Genomic DNA, 6,128 nt, shown 5'->3' on the forward strand with positions numbered 1-6,128 from the left:
CTTCAGCTGCTCCTGTTCCACCTGCTGTTTGGTTTAGCAGGGAGCTCCAGGATTTTCAGTTCAGCATGAAGCCTAGGATTCCTTTAGAAAAGGTGCAGGGGAAAACATGTAATCTTGTGTGAAGGAAACGCTAGGTTGAGAAATCTGAGAACTTCCTGTAAAATTTACAGAATTACTTGTTTAGAAAATTATGCTGAGGTCAGAGAGAGACTGAATAGATCCTTATGAAATCTCCCTCAAGAAAGCTCAGTGATGGGAGAATGGTGTTAGGCTTTGCTGATCTTGGGCCTCACGAGACCCACAGACTAGGACCCAGCAACCATGGCATTTGTTGGGGCACGTGTGGCAAAGAGGAATTGTCAAAAGGAGACCCACCCTTCCAAAGAGGAGGTACTAGTACAGGTTGAAAGGTAATGAAAGCCCTACTGGTCCTGTGCTAGCATGTTTACATATATCATTGCACTTAATGGTGCTGTGTTTGAAATCGCTGTACTGTAATGTAAATTGAGTTCATCCTGTACTCTGGCAGCTCATAACCTTTATATGGCTATGGCATTTGTCACAAAGAGTTGCAGTCTTACCTGACTGAGTTAGTAAAACTATGAGGGTTTCTATGTCATGCGGTTGTTTGGGTTTTTTGAAAAGAAAAAAAAAAAAAGTTATTTAGTTTTAAATTTAGTTAATTATCATAGTGAGATGATTCAGAAAGAATTATTTAATTTTGCAAAACGGGAAGTTGTAGACTGAGCGTCTGCGGATCTGTGCTGAGACCTGTATTTATTTGTTAGGGATCTGAAGAAGACAACTGCCATGCAAGAACTTGATGATGACAGAGTTTTTAAAGTTAGTCAAGACTAGACGAGCAGAGTGGATGGAGACAGAATGGTGGGAAACCAAAGGTGGTGTAGACAAGTCCAAGGTAATGTCCTCTGGCAAGAATAAGTGTATTTGAAAATAGTCCCTGTTTTCAAATTAGCTGTAGAGGATTGGTAAAGGGCACAGTTATAACTGTGTATTTAGGTAGTTTTACAAAACTTATGTCAGTGTTTAACAACTGCATTAGTCTGGGAACATTAGCACACACTGTTACTGCTGCTTACTGACTTGGCATAGAGTGTTTGCGGTGACACTTTTTAACACGGGTTGATTTCTGCAAAGGTGCCACAACAGTTTCCTTAGAACCTTATGTTAGAGAAGCTAACACAGTGCTCAGGGAGATCATTCAGCAGTAGTTTATCTAGTTTCTACCTCTTCCTCTATTTTACTAACAAAGATAGCAGCATGTATTCAAAAGATTAATCATAGTTTCATGGTGTCTTTTACACTTCTGATACTGTAATCACCTAACATATGGTTGGCATTCAACACACCTTCTTTGCAACCAAAAGGAAATAGGAGTATTCATATGTCTTCAATACAATTTATTAATTTTTAAAAGAAAGAGGGGGGAGAGGGAATGGCACAACAGGCAATTCTGACTCATTACCCAAGCTGTTCAGAGCTGTCTTTCCAAAACTGTTAGATCTTTGTAGAAAATCATGTGGTTGAAGCAGGAAGCAAAGCTTCAAAAGAGCCCTTTCTTTGGGGTGGGAGTTTAATACATTGCCTATTTAGCTGTGTTTAAAACATATTTACTATTTTCTCTCCTTTTAATTCAATAATAGATCGGGGTTTTCCCCTTTCCTTTCCCCCATCAGTCAAACAAATCTTGCTCGCCTGATCTGTTTCCTTCAAGTAGGGAAATATGCCTGTGTTTTCTTCTTCAGGAAAGTCAGACTTGTGTAAAATGAGTATGTTCACCTACTGGTTGTTGACTTTAGCCTTTTTATTTTAGTAGCTTCTGCGGAGGAATTCTCAAAATAAAAGCTGTGTCTGCCCAGTGAAATAATCCCAATTCCACTAACAACCATGGTCATTAGAGTCCCCTGAGAGGAGACAATGGTAACGCAAATGTTTGCAGTATCTGCTGTCTATTTCAGTTTACTTCACTTTTCAGTGGTTTTTCTGGGAAGTTAACCATCTTGGCATTCAGGTTAAGAGTCTAGCTGGACCTAGCCTGACTGCCTCTGCATTCTTTGAGCTGTTTAGTTGGCATCTGAGAAGAGTTTGGCAAGAAGAAGCTGAACTTGAAGCAAAGTGCGCTCGCTACTATCAGTAAAAGTTGATTTTGATACCAAGCTACTCTGATCTCTTTGCTCCTCTTCTGCCTTCCTGTTTCCTCTTCAGAACATTTTTGTTAGCACCGATTTTGGGTGGTGGTGTGTGACAGCATTTACTTTAGCAAAATAGTGCGGATGAGTTAGAGCAACTTTTTGGAGAACAGTTGTTGGGGAAAGGTTGATGCTATGTATTTCAGAAGGATGTGTTTCACACTAACTAGTCCAGTGTGCTGAGCGTTTACTATTTATTTATATCTGGAGTGCAGTAGTCCACTCCTGAAATGCATTTTCTTGTTTGGTTTCATCTAGTTCATATTCCCTGAGGCTTCCCTCTGATGCCTGCTGCAGTGCAGGTAGTGGGGACAGTGGGGAGTTTCTGCAGAAGTGCTCTCCTGATCCCAACTGCAGAGCTGGTGTAGGCATGCCCTGCGATCTGTGGAAGTCATTGCAAGGTGTTCTTCCAGGACTGGGTGGAAAAGAGATAGAAGAGTTGAAAGACAGAGAGGTATCCTTTCCCCTTGCTGTGTTGCTCTTTGTTTCAGCTTCCTTTTCTTCAGCAATCCTTTTTCTTGAATATGTGCAGCAATTTGTGTCTTGGTCTCAAAATCTCTTCCTTTCCCATTCCAGTATGTTTAGTGCATTGGAAGCACATACGTAGTGGTTGGGATCTGCAGTATCAGACCTAGCATCTCCAGGTAACTGAAGAGGTTCACTTAGCTTTAGAGGTGAACATCAGCTCCACAGTGAATAACTTACTAAGATCTATATACATTTATACTATATATATGTACTATAAACATTTATAGACTTGAGACATTTATCTTTGTGATCAATGGTTCCTAGGAAGTCATCACGTGTCGGTGATAAGCGAGCTGATAGCAAGTCTCAGTTCTGTGCTCCCTATTTAGAGTGCAGAATTTACTGGGAATTTTAAATTCAGGAACACTGTTTTCTTCAGCTTAGACTCCAGGTGATGGTTGACCTCATAAAGTAACTCTGGCACTGCTCCAGCATACAAGTACGTCCGTGCCTCAAATAACTGGAGAGTATGTATATATTGTACACTATACTGGAATTTGCTTGTAACGCTTAAAGATGTGGTTGAAGTATACTTAGTTTTCAAACACAATGATCTGTGTTCCTAGATTCTCCAGAAGGCCTTGTACATAGTTCTGATTCAGCGTGTGTTTGTCTACAAACAATTCAAGCCAAACTGTAGCAGGATTATGGTTGCCTTCATTGAAGGTTGGGGAATTCGTATGAGTGAGATAATAGTTTAAAAGACAGTGAAATGGGATCCTTGGGGACTGACCTGTATCTAAGTGTTTTGGGACCCTAGGTTATCAGAGCAAATGTTGTCTTATCCTTGGTTAAGGCCATCGTGATCCTGACAACAGCACCACGGTAAATACTGCTGATGAAAGCCTTTATGTCAGCTTAAGTAGGAGCTCTGTATCTGATTTCTTGAGGACGGTACTATAATGTGAAACTTCAATTTTTCTGGTCTTTACAGTTTTCTAGATGATTGTGTCAGCAGAAATCTGTTTGTAAACCACTGGCAAAAGCCAAATCTAATCCTCAGATCCAAAGCCTTTGGATATTTTCCCAAAATGGGGATTTCCCAAAACAGCTTGTTTCTGATAAGCTACAATACCAATTTCAGTAGGTGCTGTAGGATCAGTAAGAGCCAGAGGCCCATTCTGAATGACTCATTTGTATTTTTCATTACTGCTCTGATGCACGTTCTGCTTATCCATGTGACTCAAGGAGGATGACAAAACTCAGAGAGGGTCTGTGTGTGGTTCTGGTAATAGCAACGGTATGGACCCAGGTGGGTTTGAGTCTTGAATCTAATGAGCGTGCTCTTTCAGTGGTCCAGCTTGGTTAGATTTATGTTCTGAACAACAGATGGATCTTTCACCTGTTCTGATGTCTCTATATCTGAGTTCCTGGATGCTGCCAACCTGTTTGTTTATGACTGGTTGCTTCACAGAGAGAAATAGTCTAGCGTGCTAGCATAGGGAGTCTAGTGGAAAAAGTTTTCTCTTCAGGAAAGGTTTTATCTGTTTTGCCAGGAAAACAAGCACTGTCTTTTTGCTATATTGGACTGTCTTCATTTCCTTTAAATGACTTGATCTGTTCCTTCTTTCTGGGTAAACTTAGCAATAATAGCTGCAAGAAGAATGTCACTTCATTGTGTAGTCAAAATTCTTGAGAGGACACAGGTATCTCCTCTCCTCATTTCAGAAGTCCTTACATAATAGGACTTTACTAGTTGCATGAGTCAGTTTCGGGGAAAATGCTGCAGCAAAATGATGATTTTGTTACATTGGGACATTCACTGATTTAAGTAAAGCTTTTGTATTTTGGTTTGGTTTTTTTAAACTCACTAGGTTGTGAGAGAAGACTTTTGTTAAGCTTTGAATTTCCAACCAGGATTTCTGTGTCACATAGTCCTTTGGTGACCAGATGACAGCTGAAGTAATGGAAAATTCTATTTATTGTCACAAAAGATTCTGTGCTGATTACCACTGTCTTTTCTGCCATTTTTGTTGGCTGTGCTAGTAGTCATATTGTGCAAGGTTTAACGGAAAAATACTTACTTCATTTTTGCCAATGAAAAATCATTCCACCTGTGACAGTCCCACTTTATTATGCAAATGGAAGATTCGTTGATCATTTTGCTTTTAGCCAGCGGCTTTGGTTTCACAATTATTATATATAAACCCAAATGCCCACCTTCTGCACTGGGGGATGAGCACGTGTGCCCAGTTACAATAAACGGTTTAACATCTAGGAAGGTATTTTGCTGCTGTGGTAAGTTGCTGTCACTGAACACCATGACTGAAGATGAGATTATCCACTACATGAGTGATCTCGTGCTGCCTGTGGACGTGAAAGTAGGCACTGAGCTCAATGTCTGCTGTGCTCTCAGCACTCCAATATGGCTGTGAGACAGGAGAGCAAATCTGTGCCACACCAGAAGGCTCGATCAGTTCCAGATGTGCTATATTTGGTGTATCTGCAAGTTGAAATGTCAGGACGAGAGTTCCAGCACTGAAATTCTTAAAAGTTATTAAATGTCTGGTAGTAACAGCGTGCTTGTAAAAAGCCTGGGTATGATGGCATGGTCATAGCCTCGTTCGTATGGCCAACACGAAAAGTTACAGGGCTGCGTGTGATGGTGGAGTAAAGTAAGCCATCTGCTTCCTCAATATAATCAAGGTAATTAATGAGTCTAATTTGAAGGGTTAATGGATTAACCCTTACAGGTGGGAAGCAACAGCTTATGGCAGAGCAAGGTGGCACCAGATCTCTCTTGCTGTCCTAAACCATCCAGAAAGAAGATGGTCGCAATTCAGGTGGGGACTCCAGGTGGTACAAAGCAAGATATAAGCAAGATTCTGCATGGACAGTGTCACTTGTCCCACATGCTGTTGTATCCACAACTCTCCAATCAGTCTGATTTCTGAGGCATGTCTTCGTTGTTGGTGTGACTTCATGGTCATCCATCGATGTGAAATGATTGTCACGTGCTGATAAAATTAATGAAACTTCTGTTAGAATCATTGAATGTATGTTCTCTTCTATCTTTGCTGCAAACTTATTTCCTGATGCCCCAGAATTTATAGAAACATCTTTTTAAGTTAAATACGGATGAAACTTACCAAAACAAGGCTACTCTCTGGCATTACAGAGAGTTTCTGGTAGGTGGTCTTTGGCTTTGTTCACCCTGTTTACCTTCATGTTTCCTTCCCTAAACCATATCCCTCTCTGAGTAAAGTAATATCTTGAATGTTGTGAGACTTACTTTTTATTGTGACTGGAGACAGTTGTTCAAATGTATTTCGAAACTCTCTTCGTGGCATTTGCTGAATGAATATCAAAGGTCTTGGTAAGTGCCTCTTGAGTACTCAAGCCAAGAAAAATCTGAGTGAGTTGGGGCTTGCTCTGCCCACACTCACTCCT

This window comes from Calidris pugnax, unplaced genomic scaffold (genome assembly GCF_001431845.1).
Source record: "Calidris pugnax isolate Ruff unplaced genomic scaffold, ASM143184v1 scaffold225, whole genome shotgun sequence".
Lineage (NCBI taxonomy): Eukaryota > Metazoa > Chordata > Aves > Charadriiformes > Scolopacidae > Calidris > Calidris pugnax.